The 15,847-nt window shown below is 46.9% G+C and overlaps 1 protein-coding gene across 1 annotated transcript in view; it reads left to right on the top strand.

The window, feature by feature from the left end:
- The window catches only part of LOC114584510 (unconventional myosin-XVIIIb-like), a 653,524-nt gene that overhangs the window by 634,578 nt on the left and 3,099 nt on the right, over positions 1-15,847 (top strand). The window lies entirely within an intron of this gene.

Genomic DNA, 15,847 nt, shown 5'->3' with positions numbered 1-15,847 from the left:
CAAGTCTTCCTGTCGGGGGAAGTCTGTTGCCGTGACAACCAGAGAGGACATCTGCAGAGGCCCCAAGGACGGGGGCAGCGAGAAGTTTGTTGCTATGGCAACAGTTAAGGACAACCACAGTGAGGACAGAGTGATGCGCTGGATAATTGACAGTGGTGCGAACAGGCATCTCATAACAGCGACACCTAGTGTCGAGATGTGGAACTGCAAACCTGTTTTAGCTGGGAAAACAGTTTGTTTTGCAGATGGGTCACAAAAGTCATTGTCTGATGTTGGAAATGTTTATGTTTCTGTTTTGCAGGCGCAGCTGGAAGTCTTCGTGGCGCCAGGGATAAAACATTGTCTTTTATCTGTACCTTGTCTCTTACAAGAGGGGTATAAGGTTTGCTTTGAGAAGAATGTCTGTACAATTTCCAGAGGGGGGAAGCAACTTATCAGTGTTCCAAAAGGGCAAAACGGCCTTTTTGTTCTTGAAACACCTCTGGAGGGTGAAGGGAATGCTGAGAAAGCACAGGCACAGTGTGCAACCGTTCACACTCATGTTTCATGTGCTTGCGTGTGGCACAAGAGAATGTCACATGGTTCTTGTGAAGATATCCAGATGCTACCAGAGTGCACTAAAGGGTGCAAAATAAGAGAATGTGGTAAATCCCTAAAGTGCAGGGCTTGCAGAAAAGCGAATGTAAAAGGGTGTAGTTATCCCAGGGTGGAGAGGGTAACCTCAAAGCCTTTTGAGCTTGTGCACACAGACCTTTTCGGTCCCATGCCAAAGCCAAGTCTGGGCGGGGCCAGGTTTGTGCTGATGCTTTCAGATGATTTTACCCAGAATTCATGGGTATTCACACTGAGAACTAAGGAAGATGCAACGCAACTGATCAAAGATTGGATTGCGGAGGTGGAACTAAGGTTCTCCACCAAGGTGCAGGGGTTCCAGAGTGACCGATGTGCAGAGTTTACTGGGTCTGCTCTGCAGAAATTCTTTCGCCAGAAAGGGATACGTCACAAGGTGACTTCTCAGGAGAGGGGAGTGGCAGAGCTTAGGAGCAAAGCTCTGGTTCAAGCAACAGAGATTCTACTGAATGACTCTGGTTTGCCTCAAGGTTTTTGGGCTGAAGGGATAAAAGCTGTAAATTTCACGAAGAATAGGTCCTACAATTCAGTGGTAGGTGAAACCCCGCATTTTATGCTTCACGGAGAGAAGCCGAACCTGCATTTCCTCCGTGTGTTTGGTACGAAAGCCTTGGAGCCGGTACCAAAAGCTCTGCAAGAGCAGGGTGGTCCAAAGGTCCAGGAAATGATCTTCTGTGGGTATGAACCTGCGACAAAGGGGTGGAGGTTTGCATATCCAGAAGGTGATCAGACCAAGCTTCTGATCAGTAAACACGCTGAGTTCTATGAGCAGGATGGTTGGGCAAGGCGCAAAGCGAGCCCTGACGTTCACTCAGATTGTCTGTCTGATTCTGAGGATGAGGGAGAGCTAGAGGCTGAACCTGTTGATGAGGATCAGAGTCCAGAACAGGATTGGGCGTCTCCACAGGTTGTTAAAGGAGAGTCCAAGAGTGAGCCTTCATCTCCTGTTAGCATAATGCAGAAAGCTCACAGACGGGTCAAGTCAGAGGGGGAGTCGTCTGATGGAGAAGACACACTTGCTGGCCCCAGTGGGTCAGAAGGAGCACCCCAATTTGTGCCCAGGCGATCATCTCGGGCAACAAAGGGAATTCCACCTGAGAGGTTTCAGGTCACCAATGCGTGGGTTGGTTTCGCACAGTGCGAACCTGAGAGTTTTGAGGAGAATCAACAGTTGCCTGACAAAGACGCCAGGAAGGGGCGAAAGGCAATGGGGAAGGTGTTGAACTCTCAGAGGTCTGTACATGTGTGTTCACAGTTCCCCTCAGAATGCAATACGAGAGGGGGTGTGGAGAGAATCAGAACTTACAGGGTTAAGAAGTTCTGAGTGACGTCTCACATTCTGAGGCGTGGTTTAGTTCACAGAGGGGAGTGTTTCTGTGTCTCAGTGTTCGTTCCGTTCTGTTGGCGTGAGCAGGCAAAATGAGTGCGCTGTCGCCAGGCTGAATTTATGAGTTGTTTTTTCTACACGATTAAAGACTGGAAAGAGATAACCAAGAACGCGAGCGTGCAGCTTGATTTATTACACACACACACAGCAACAGTTTCTACGCTGCGTACACTCTGCTACAAGTAGCTGACCGGAGAGCTGAGGGGAGCGCGCAGGAGGGAAGCATGTGGACTTCAGCCAAAGGCTACATACACTTCCATAACAAGCACATATGTGGCAATGCTGTAATATTCAATAAAAGGGACTCCCCGAGACATGCTTGAGAGATGCCTCCCATATGACACTTGCCATTCGTCTGTCGTTTATTTCAACCCAACATCTGGTGACCCCGACGTGCCAGATCCCTTTACGCAGCCACTCCTCCACTTCACTCGACTGGAAAAGTCTCAGCGCGCTATTTCGTGAGTATGGGGGGGAGGGGGACTGACAAAGTTCCAACAGGAGCATGCCAGGGAGCTGCTTCATCTCGTTAGACAGTGGGTGGCGGGTGCTCATATTTCTTTGAAAGAAATTGAACAATTGTTATGTGAGATTGCTTGCCAGTGCCCCTGGTACCCAGAGTCCGGCTCTCTGGGATCAGAAGCTTGGCAAAAGATCGGAAAAACCCTCTTCACAGAACCGAGGGCACCAATTCATTGTCTGCTCACTTGGCAGAAATGTGCAGATGCCGTCGCTAGATTAGGACCACAGGCATCTCCGTCGGCCCCTGCTCTTTTAGCCGAAGCAGACAATCCCCCACCTTACCCAAAGCTTCTGCCTCCATCGCAACCTTGCCAACCCCTCCCTACGCCTCAGCCCACATCCACCCCCCATCCCTCCTTCGCCTGCCTCAGCCCCTGCGTGCTCTCCCACAGGAGCTGTGCGCGCCGCGCTTTCTCAAGCTAGGCAGCAAGGGCTCCTCTCCTTAGAGGAAGAGGCTGGATGGGCTGGGGAAATGCCATCTGCTTTCCCTATCTCCTATGTGAACCCCGGCACTGCACAACAGCAGGTTATGTATGAGGCGCTTCCTTATTCTGTTCTGAGAGAATTAAGAAAAGCCATTACTGATTCTGGCCTCAAATCTTTTTATGTGCTAGGGATGCTGGAGGGGATCGCAAATGGTTACACAATGCTACCTCAAGATTGGAAGGATTTGATGCGCATGCTTTTATCTCCTGCTCAGTATGTGGTTTTTGAAAGTGAATTTAAGCATAGCGCAGCAGCCCTGGCTGATCCACAGCATTCAGCCACCCAACTCTTTGGCGCTGGTCTGTATGATAATATACCAGCCCAGGCGCAATTGACACCTTTACATTTCAGTCGCACCGCGATCTGTGTACAACGCGCCTTTCGAAAAGTCCCTGTCTCAGGGCAACCGCTGAGTTCCTTCATTAATATTAAGCAACAACATTCGGAGCCTTACCATCAATTTATAGATAGATTGAAAGAATCATTCACCAGGCAGATTGATGACCCTACAGCTCAAAATGAATTGATGGAAAAATTGGCCTTTGAAAATGCGAACACCGATTGCAAGAAGGCTTTGCAGGCAATCATACATCACCCCAAATATGACCTGGCCGATATGATTCAAACCTGTGCAGATGTTGGCAGCCAGAGCCACACGATGTCTTTGCTTGCCGGTGCCATCCAGGCGGGCAATAAGCCCACGGGCAATTGCTTCAATTGCAAACGCCCAGGTCATTTTGCTAAACAATGCAGAGCCCCTGGCGGGGGAGCAAACAGGAATGGTGATGCCAATAAGGCTAAACCTTCCAAAAAATGCCCAAAATGCGGAAAAGGCTATCATTGGGCAAATCAGTGCAGGAGTTCGGGAAACTCCATAGGGGCCCAGCTCTCGGGCCAGGACAAATAGAGAGCCCTCCGCCGTTAGTTTCCACTATTGAAAATTTTTCTAAGGATACACCCTCTGATTTCACCATTGATTTAATCAATCAGGAAACCAAAGACGCTGTTTTACCTGGTGAAATTGTGCTCATGCCCACCCAATTGGCGGGCCCACTACCACCTAAGGTCGCAGGCTTAATTTTACCCAAATTCTCTGTGGCCAAAGAAGGAATCCTGGTTATTCCAGGAGTCCTAGATCCTGACTATGTGGGCACAATCATGATTCAACTTTGGAGCCATATGCCCATGGAGTTAAAAAAGGGTGAGTCTTGGGCGCATTTGGTAGTGCTCCCTTCTCATCCTACTGCTTCTATTATGGATAATAATTTGCACCAGCTCTCTCCCCTCTCTCCACAGCTGTTAGCTGTAATCCAGAGGATTGGTGAACAGAAACTTCTTCGTAAGTATAAAATCAATGGCAAAGTTCTGGAAGGCTTGATTGACACGGGCGCAGACATTTCTGTTATATCCAGTAATTGCTGGGACCCCACGTGGCCCCTTGAGTCTGCCTCTGCAGTTTGGGGTGTGGGTGGACCTCAAACCTCTTCCAAAAGCGTACAGTGGTTGCCTGTTTCTCTGCCTGATAGCTCTGAAACCATTGCATACATCCAGCCCTGTGTGTTGAAAATCCACCTCAATCTGTGGGGCAGAGATCTACTACAACAATTACAAGCTACCATTCAATTTAATGAGTAAGCTTGCACTCCCTCTCAACTGGAAATCCACCACCCCTGTATGGGTGGAACAATGGCCCATAACGGGGGGAAAGCTACTTGCTTTAAAACAATTGGTGAATGAACAATTATTGGCAGACCATATTGAGTTTTCTGTTAGCCCCTATAATACCCCCATCTTCGTCATAAAAAAGAGAAGTGGGAAATGGAGATTTCTCCAGGATTTAAGGAAGATTAATGACATCCTTGAACCCATGGGGCCCTTGCAGTGTGGTCTGCCTAATCCAAATGTGATCCCCCATTCTTATCAATTGGCTATCATAGATTTGCAAGATTGCTTCTTCTCCATCCCCTTACAGGAGAAGGATCGTAAATTCTTTGCTTTCACTGTTCCTATGTTAAATAACAGCCAGCCCACGGAACGGTATCAATGGAAAGTCCTACCGCAAGGAATGCTGAATTCCCCTACCATGTGCCAATATTATGTGAATCAAGCCCTCCAGCCTTTCCGTCTTCAGTATCCACACCTCTTAGTTTAACATTACATGGATGATATTTTGATTACTGGCCCCCACCTTCCCCCTCAATGGAAACATGATATGGTAGCCTGTTTGTCAATTTATGGTTTGCAAATTGCTCCCGAAAAGGTGCAGGAATCCTCTCCTTTTCATTACTTGGGACACAAAATGATAGTTAGCTATTCCATTCCCATAGTCCCTGAGCTTCATCTTCCGAAAACAATGAAATATGTCCAGCTACAACAATTGCTGGGCAATATCAATTGGATAAGACCATATTTTAAAATCCCTCTTGAAGTTTTACGGCCATTTTTTTCAGCCTTAAAAGGCCATCAATCTCCTGGTGAGCAAATTACCTTGACCTCCTCTCAACAGAAAATCGTTGCCCACTTAAAGGAAATTATGCGTCTCCACTGGGTTGATCGAGCAATTCTTAATGTTTTGCCAGATGTGGTCATAATGACAGATTCTGTTCAACCTTTTGCGGCCCTTATTCAGTCAGGCCCATCAAAAGTTCATATTATTGAATGGTTGTATTTACATCATACACCAAAAAACATGGTGACTCCTTTAGTGGATCTCCTTGCTCAGCTCATCAGCAAGGGTCGCCGTCGATGCAAAAGTCTCTTTGGTATCGATTGCCACCAAATTATTGTGCCCATGCCCCTGGAGCAATGGGAGACTGTTCTTTCCACTAGCATGGATTTGCAATGCGCTTTAGCCGATTTTGTCGGCTTGGTGGACTGCCATGTCCCCGCCGACCCTCGCCTGCAAATGGGTAGACAATTTTCCCTATCTTTCTCTTCCATATTGTCTCCTGTCCCTTTGGATGCCCCTACTGTTTTCACTGGTGGAGCCCTCTCCAGGGGGGTGGTTGTATGGCAACAAAATGAGGAATGGCACAGCCTCTATACTCTCCCGCAAAAATCAGCTCAGCGTTCTGAGTTGGCAGCTGCCATTAAAGCTCTGCATCATTTCTCCTCACAGCCAATTAATTTGGTAGTGGATAGCCTTTATGTTGCCAATGTTATAACTCGTTTACAGGGCAGCTATGTAAGTCCTTTATTGGATGACAATCTATTGAGCCTTTTCCTGTCCTTACAATTGCTTCTCTCCAATTGCTGCCACCCACTATTTGTGGTGCATATTCGCTCTCACCAACCCTTCCCAGGCTTTCTCACTGATGATAATGCAAAAGCAGACTCTTTGGTTAGGGCTTTGCCTGTCTCCCCCATTGAAAGTCATGCTTTCCATCATCAGAATGCAAAAGCTCTTAGCCGCCAATTCCAAATTCCGTTGGAAGCGTCTCGTGCAATTATCCAACAATGCCCTCAATGCTCTAATCAGATTGGCCACCCCAGCCCTGGTGTCAATCCCCGTGGGCTGGAGGCCAACCAGTTGTGGCAAATGGATGTGACTCACTTCTCCCCTTTTTCACCCTGGAAGTTCATGACTATTTGCTCATGCTTCATCATTATGGCTGTGAACAAGTGAATGACATGTGTTGTTTCAATATTACTGATAATTCTAAAGCCATTCAAAAGCAAATCTCTCATTTGCAAAATCTTACACACCATATTAAACAGGACGTTGGATTTTCTGGCCTCTGGGATTCGTTCGCCCAGTGGCTCACTGGCTGGTTGCCAAATCTGAATTGGTTTCGTAAACTTTTTCAATACGTTATTGTCATAATATGTATATTAATTTTGCTATGCTGCTTCATCCAATGCATTCCTGGTCTCATGCGTCTTTGGTCTCAGCTTCTTTCTCCTCCTCAGCCACCTAATAAAATCATTGCTGCCTACTTTGTGAAGTGGCAGCACCAACAGTAAATAATAGGGGAAATGTGGGCAGACTTACTTCGGGCATGCGCTGGCAAACCACATATCCCGAAGTATGTTTGTCCCATTCACCCTGAAATCATATAGCAACATCTCACCAAAGAAAAGAAAAGAAAGGGGGAGATGATGGGAAGTTTTGCTTCTGCACATGGCTCTGGCAAATCGCTCTAAGCTGAAGCATTCCTTCCTCACCCACCCTAGAATGTTTAGTTCACATTGAGTTCATGAAACATCGTACCCTGACCTGTTCTTAATGCATGGTTGACCACATCTACGGAATGCGATAGTTTTGCTCTTTTAAGTTTTGTTATATCAATCATTAGTAATAGTTTAATAAGGAGGCTTTCATACCTGTCCAATTCTGTGTTCCCTTTCCCAACCTTTAATCTATTGATGATTAATGTCTATATGCAACCCTTGCATTGTATTTGTGTTAACTTCTAATTTGTGGACTTCTCCGCAACCCTTCCCCTCTGCAGGGAGGTGGGACCGATTCGGATGGTCCACCCCCGCCACTTAATGGATCCATTTGGCTTCCAGAGAGTGGTAGGGGATGCTTTATCCCAAGTTGATGGCCTTTCAGCTGATTCCCTGGTGGCACGCTGGAATGCGGAGTTAACCAGGGCTATTGACTGTCTGGCTCCGAAGCGCCCTCTCCGATTGCATGGAGCCCGGACAGCCCCGTGGTTTTCCCCGGAGCTGAGGGTGATGAAACAATTGTTGAGATGGCTAGAGCGCCGGTGGCGGAAAACTCATTCTGAATCAGACCGGACACGGGCTAGAGCTCAATGTCGAGCCTACCAAGTGGCAATGGCGACGGCGAAGAGGGCCTTCTTCGCCGCCTCCATTGCATCTGCAGAAAACAGCAGCAGGAGACTTTTTCAGGTGGTTCGCAATCTATCGGAACCACCTGTACCACCGGGGCCTGGTAGGGACCCCAAGATCTCCTGCAATGCTTTTGCAAAGTTTTTTGCAGATAAAATCGCTCAGATTCAGAAGGAGGTAGACTCCACCGTGGGAGCAGGGCCACGGCGGGAGAGTGCTAGAGTTCTGTCTGGTCCTGTTACATGGGATCAATTCCAATCTGTTACCTCCGAGGATGTGGACAGGCTGCTTGGACAAGTGAAACCGACCACCTGTCTCCTTGATCCTTGCCCATCCTGGCTGATAAAAGCGAGCCGGGAAGGGCTGGGTGATGGGCTCTGCGGGGTGGTGAATGCTTCCCTCTGTGAGGGAGCCTTCCCAGAGCCGCTGAAAGAGGCGGTCATTAAACCGCTTCTTAAAAAAACATCTTTAGACCCGGCCAATTTGGCCAACTATCGCCCAGTCTCAAATCTGCCATTCTTAGGCAAGGTGATTGAGCGGGTGGTTGCTGAACAACTCCAAGCACGCCTGGAGGAAACGGACCATTTGGATCACTTCCAATCGGGATTCAGGCCTCACCATGGGACTGAAACTGCCTTGGTCGCGCTGGTTGATGATCTCCGGCGGGCTAGGGACAAAGGTGAGAGCTGTTTCCTAGTTCTGCTGGATCTCTCAGCGGCCTTTGACACCATCGACCATAACATCCTTCTGGACCGTCTAGAGGGGCTGGGAGCTGGGGGCACTGTCATACAGTGGTTCCGCTCCTTCCTCCTCGGCCATGTCCAGAAAGTGGGGGGGGGGGGGAATGAGTGTTCAGACCCCTGGGCTCTCACTTGTGGGGTGCCTCAGGGTTCTGTCCTCTCCCCCATGCTTTTTAATATCTATATGAAGCCGCTGGGAGAGATCATCAGGGGGTTTGGACTGGGTGTTCATCAGTATGCAGATGACACCCAGCTCTAACTCTACTTTAAATCAGAACCAGTGAAGGTGGTGAAGGTCCTGTGTGAGTGCCTGGAGGCGGTTGGAGGATGGATGGCGGCTAACAGATTGAGGTTGAATCCTGACAAGACAGAAGTCCTGTTTTGGGGGGACAGGGAGCGGGTTGGTGTGGGGGATTCCCTGGTCTTGAATGGGGTAACTGTGCCCCTGAAGGACCAGGTGCACAGCCTGGGAGTCATTTTGGACTCACAGCTGTCCATGGAGGCGTAGGTTAACTCTGTGTCCAGGGCAGCTGTCTACCAGCTCCACCTGGTACGCAGGCTAAGACCCTACCTGCCCGCGAACTGTCTCGCCAGAGTGGTGCATGCTCTAGTTATCTCACGCTTGGACTACTGCAACGCACTCTACGTGGGGCTACCTTTGAAGGTGACCCGGAAACTGCAATTAATCCACAATGCGGCAGCTAGACTGGTGACTGGGGGCGGCCGCCGAGACCACATAACACCGGTTCTGAGAGATCTGCATTGGCTCCCAGTACGTTTCCGAGCACGATTCAAAGTGTTGGTGCTTACCTTTAAAGCCCTAAACGGCCTCGGTCCTGTATACCTGAAGGAGCGTCTCCATCCCCATCGTTCAGCCCGGACACTGAGATCCAGCGCCGAGGGCCTTCTGGCGGTTCCCTCATTGCGAGAAGTGAGGCTACAGGGAACCAGACAGAGGGCCTTCTCGGTAGTGTCAAAGAGATAAATAATTACCTGACATTCAGAAGACATCTTAAGGCAGCCCTGTTCAGGGAGGTTTTTAATATGTAATGCTGTACTGTTTTTAACACTGATTGGGAGCCGCCCAGAGTGGCTGGGGAAACTCAGCCAGATGGGCGGGGTATAAATAAATTATTATTATTATTATTATTATTATTATTATTAACCAATCAGCAACAAGCACATATGTGGCAATGCTGTAATATTCAATAAAAGGGACTCCCCGAGACATGCTCGAGAGATGCCTCCCATATGACACTTGCCATTCGTCTGTCGTTTATTTCAACCCAACCCAACTTACCTGTTTCTCCTAGGTGCACTGAGAAGTCTTCTCCAAGGGAGAAGAATCATTACCTGGATGTCCCTGCTGAGCATCTATGCCGAAAAGGTAACCAGAGCATCTTGATTTGTTTGGGCCTCTTACAAAAGCAGGGTTTGTGAAATGAAGCAACTGACTGGTCCATGGAGTGTCTATTTACCAGGAACTGGTAAGCCTGGCAGACCGGAATCCTAGGATAGTTAGGAAGCAGAAGCTCATTCCAGGCACAGCTGTTGCGTTCGCAAAGTAAAGGAAGGACTGGACCCTGATTAAAAACAAGACACGGGGCTTTGACCAGCAAGGCTCTCGGAGAAAAGTGCGTACCCCACACCCCTCGCCAGGCCATTTTATTAGCAAAAGAATCCTTTACACAGTGCTCGTAAGAACCAATCAGATTTCCTCGGAGCATTCAAACAAACCTCAAGTGGGGACAAAGTTAAACTATAAACACTAGTTAGGCATACATACTTTGGGTAAATGAATGAATACTACAAAGGTGCGAATACAGCAACCCCGGAGGTCATAAAAAATCAGTACACATGATAAGAAGGATGGCCAGGAGGACAGTGACCATTATCACCTTAATGTGAAATCTGTTTCCTGGCTCCAAGATTAACATTTTAAGATTATATATAAGAAACGACATCAAAGTAACTCGCCCACTATCTTTATGGCACAGGATGCCTGCCTGGCGAAGCAACTGCTGTGTACGTGACAAGTGGGGAAGAGAGGAATGGGCAGTAGAGTCAAAAGGGCATGAAAAGGGCATGAATGTAGAATCTTATGGGATTTAATCAGAAATTATCGTCAATATATCAAACCCAGTCAACACAATGCTTTCATCGTGGACACGACGGCTTGATGTATATTTTATAATTCCTCATGGTAATCCCATCTGATCCCTACACACAGCCCCTGGAGGGAACTTTTCAGGTCACAGAATAGCAGTTCAGTGAATTCTCCAGAGTGTTTCTCTCCAGTTTTATACAAATGAACGGTGAGGGATGGATGGGAATGGCAAGAAAAGCAGGTAAGGGCAGTGGTGAGTTTATGCTCTCGGGCCCTTTTGGCAGGCCCTATTCATTCACCTTGATAAACCTGACTATGTCTGAAAATACAATGGATTTAAAAGCTGAATTAATATATCACATAGGTTATCTTTTTTCCTATTACAATACTTTCCGCTTCTACTGAAAGAAATACAGAGATAGATAGATAGATAGATAGATAGATAGATAGATAGATAGATAGAGATAGATAGGAGAGAGAGAGAGAGACAGATTTTTTTTCTGGGGGGACGCGGGGGGGGGTGTGCATAACCCTAAACATTTTGTGAATCTAAGTTTGGCCTCATTGAGGGGCCGTGTTTAAATATGAGTAAGAAAATGAGAGTACCCCTAAACATTTTTAAAGAAAAAAAGCACTGAATAGCTAGCTAGCTAGATAGACAGATAGTCTCCAGAACCAGACTCTGGGACAGACTACAGGGTACCAATATAGATAGAAAGCTTCTGCTCTTAATTCAGGCACTCCACGCAAACACGGCTCTTAGAGTCAGGTGTAGCCGCCTAGGACACCTAACGGACCCCATTAAAACCTTCAAAGGAGTCAGTCAAGGGTGCCTATTGGCCCCTCTACTATTCAATTTCTATTTAAATAATTTAGTATCTGCACTCAATGACTCAGAACTCCACCCTCCGAAGCTCGCAAATCAGCATATTTCGGTCCTGCTATATGCCGATGAGGCAGTAATTCTATCTAGAACCCCCATTGGACTCAAAAGAGCACTAAGGAAGCTCGCAGCATACTGCGAAACTGAATGTCTCAAAATCAACTATCAAAAGACCAAGATACTCGCTTTTGGGGGAAAACCAAAGCTTAGAAGCTGGGAACTCTAAGGCCATAAATTAGAACAAGTCACAAATTATAAGTATCTAGGAATATCTAGGTACAGGCCTCAGGAACCAACAAACTTCACATAAACTCCATCAGGAGCTCAGCGGAAAAAACCGCAAACTGTATCCTTAAATTTTTCAGAGCACAAGGGGGCTTCGTCATCCCCGCGGCTCTAAAATTATACAAGGCCAAAACTTTGGCACAGCTCCTTTATGGATCCTTTCTGGGCCCGCCTTCCTCTGCTTTCTCCCCGCTTGAGAGAGTTCAATCCAAACTTCTTAGAGCTCTCCTACAAGTCCCCAGATGTGTCTCAAACGCATGGGTTAGACTAGAAATGGGGATGATGAGAGTGGAGGCTTATATCTGCCTAACATCAATCTACAAATGGCTGACATTGAATCTGCTCCTCTGCGATCAATTCCAGTCAGGCTGGCAGACTGCAGTCCTGAACACCCTTCAGAAACTGGGTTTTGCCCCTCAAGCCCTTCTGAGCCTGGGGTTGGGCCAGGCAAAAGCCACGGTCAGGCAAAGAATCTTAGACACCGAGAGACAACAGGACTGCGCAAGGTGCCCCGACTATAAAATTGGAGAAATCGAGAGAGATATAGCTGCACCGGCAGCATATCTCTTCTTTCTCGTATCTAAAAATGCAAGAAGAGCCCTTACACTCGCCAGAAGCTCGCTCTGCCCTCGCCGGTCCTGGAAGGAGCCTTTAAAAAGTCCCATATGCTCAGAGTCTTTGCGCCTGTCCATTGGGAGAGACAGGAAGCCCAGAGCACTTGTTCTTTAGATGTCTCTTTTATGAAGAGGCACGTAGTAAGACCATTGATCCCCTGCTGGTGAGGCTCGCCAACCTCCCGGAAAAGCAAAAACTTGACCTTTTCCTGTTAGGCAAAGATCAGAAGACGACCTGGATGGTCGCCAGATTCTGTGTACAGAGCTGTAGGCACAGACCATCTCCCAACTCAAACTAGTTCATTATGAAAATCCCCAAACTCGGTTCCATGGGTGACTCTGGGTCAACTCCCTGCGATAGTTTATTGTTGTACATTGTTTTTAAATTTATTCTTGTACATTTTTTAATTCTCTGGTTTTCTTCTGTGACTGTACCCCCAAGTGCGCTTTATGAGCTGGTCTCCAACCGTAATAAATTAGATAGATAGATAGATAGATAGATAGATAGATAGATAGATAACATGGACATGGGTACCTAAAGGAAGTCAGTGTGAGCAAGTGAAATGTTGAGGACTAGTAACTTGTGGCAGAGGCAGATCTAGGGCAGTGCAGCCAGTTCTGCCAAACTGGGCATCAAGCCAAGGGGGGCACTGCAGGGTGTCGCAACTATGATGTAGTGAATTGAGCAGAGCAGGTGGTGAGGCAGGGAGCTGCTGGATTTTGACCTTGCACAGAGCGCCACTGAAATTTGAAAGATCAAAGTTCCCCCCACCTCACTTGTGGGCTGATTTGCAAAGCTACAATAGGCCCCACTGCATTTTCAGGACAGTGGCCTTTTTTTAAACCTATAACCACAATAATCAAGAATTATTGTTCCAGTTGCTAGAACTGAGCTGAGGGGGTCTCCTTGTACCTCTTTCCTAAAGCAAAGACATGAAGGATCTCTCTCCATGAGAACCTACCCGGACCCTGAAATAAACATCAGAGGCCCTTCTTTGTGTGCCTCCCCCACGAGAGGGCCAAAGGGTGGCAACACAAGAACGGGCCTTATCTGCAGTGGCTCCCTGTTTGTGGAATGCTTGGCTGGCACCTTCATCATACACCTTTAGGCACCAGGCAAAAAAGGGAAATAGATTCAGGAGCAGCTGACACGAATAAGGAGTACCCAGTTCCCTTTTTCTCTCTAAGCCTGACATGGTTTAAAGAAAATGTGGGGTGCATTTTTACAGGCACTTACAAGAGGGTCAATCTTGCTGAACTCAGTGGGGCTGCTCAGTGAGTAAAACTGCTCAGGGTTGCACAGCTGGTCAATTAAATGTATGTGTTTTAGCTGATTGACCACTTAATTTCTTAAATTTGGCAAAAACTTGCCCCTGGGTAAAAAGTATTCTGAAAGATGCTTAAGCTTTCCTTTTTCTTGGGTACACAGGTGTACACCTGTAAACAGGTGCCCTATTGTGTTAGAACATGTGCAAGACAGGAGCATGGTCTTGTGTGACCCACATTGTTCCCCATTGGGACCTTCAATGTGAACAGAAGAAGTTGCCTCCTATCTGGAGAAGACACTTGAAGGCACAGTGGAACCTTGGTTCTCAAATGGCTCAGTTGACGAACAAATCGGAACCCGAACGCCGCAAGCCCAGAAGTTAAATGCTTTGGTTTGCAAACTTTTTTCGGAAGCCGAATGTCCGATGTGGCCGATTGTTTCCGGGGCGCCGGCGCCAATTGGAAGCCGCACCTTGGTTTTAGAACAGTGCCATAATATTAATCACAATGTGTGCGCGTGCCGTGTAAAAAACCATTATGTGGGGGAAACCGTGAAGCCAGTCACCGCTTCTCTCATGGTTCCTTCTGTCCCTGTTGCTCTGCACTATAAAATAACAGTTGTAAGTGTGTTAAAGCTAAGTAAAAATGTATCTGTTTTAGACCCCTAAGTAGCAGCAGTTTTCAGGACCTTACCCCCTTCACCTCTACATAGAGAACCCCTAGATATGCCTCTGCGTGTAAGATGTGATCATGCTGTAGGTACAGTCGTACCTCGGAAGTCGAACGGAATCCGTTCTGGAAGTCCGTTCGTCTTCCAAAATGTTTGGGAACCAAGGCGTGGCTTCCAATCGGAAGCCTCGTAGGCCGCGTTGGACGCTCGGGTTCCAAATAACGTTCGCAAACCGGAACACTCACTTCCGGGCTTGCAGCTTTTGGGAGCCAAAACGTTCGACTTGCAAGGCGTTCGGGATCCAAGGTACGACTGTAAATTTATTACATTGCCACATATTAAACAACTGAATCAAGCAAGAGGAACAAAACACAAGGACACATTTGGCGGAGAACAGTGAAACTTTATTGCATTTACAAACACACTGGGAAATCAAAGGCAAGCCCCAAAAGTTTGCACCAATTTATGGATTGTACTCTTTTTATTTACTGTTTGCTATATATATATATAAAATCTGCTACTACTTTAAGTGAATGGATAGGACCACATTAGGGTGTCTCAAGAATATGGTGGATAAAATGCTAATGATTTGTGTTGCTGTACTGTAAAGGATGGATTCAACACATTTTTATATGAACAAGTTTATGCCTAAACATTAATTGTACCCTTTCATTATCTGCTTTTCAAAATCAATCTAGGGTTTCCCACTTTACTCATTTTTTGATACGGCCTTTAAAAAGAAATCCTGGAACACCTCCCCGATTTCTTTGTTATACTGTAAATTTGTAAATAGCTACTGCAATCAATTTTAGCTCATTGAAACAAGTATCATGTTATATATATTATATATGTTTTCCATTTTTAAAAACTTTGTGTCAAGCTAAAAACCCTGTGCATCAAAACCGTGGTCAGTTTAGCAGTGATGCCCGAGACAAGTGACTGTCCTTGAAGGATATCAAATTACACGGTAGGCGGATTCCATTCAAGCTGCTGCAGGTGCAGAAGTCTGCTTCAGAAGCTGCCATTTGGGATCATCTGGGAAGTGCTAATAATCAGAACAGGATGGTTGAGGAAGTAAATCACATGGTACCTGAAAAAGAGAGGTCAATAGTGCAGTATTTAGCAACACTATCTAAATCAGCACTAGGGGCAAACAAAGGTATCTAAGGTCGATACTTACAGACCCAGTTCAGATGTCAAGTGAAACCATGGTTTAGTATGCTGGGAATGAGCCAAAGCAAGCGTGGGCTCACACATTCCCCCCTCCTCCCTCTACACAAGCGGTGAAGAGTTTGGAAACTACATCCTCGTTAGGCTTAACCACAGCTTGTTGCCTCACCCAAATCTGATGAACTATGCTTATTGTTAACCCTGGTTGATTGGTTTGATAAGCCATCTTTAAACCATGGCTCATCCAGCTAGCTTGTTTAAACTCTTAATCTCAGGGTCGTGGGTTTGAG

This window comes from Podarcis muralis, chromosome W, assembly GCF_964188315.1.
Source record: "Podarcis muralis chromosome W, rPodMur119.hap1.1, whole genome shotgun sequence".
NCBI classification, from domain to species: domain Eukaryota; kingdom Metazoa; phylum Chordata; class Lepidosauria; order Squamata; family Lacertidae; genus Podarcis; species Podarcis muralis.
Note: the sequence above shows the minus strand (reverse complement) of the source record. Positions and strands in the feature narration are given on the sequence as shown.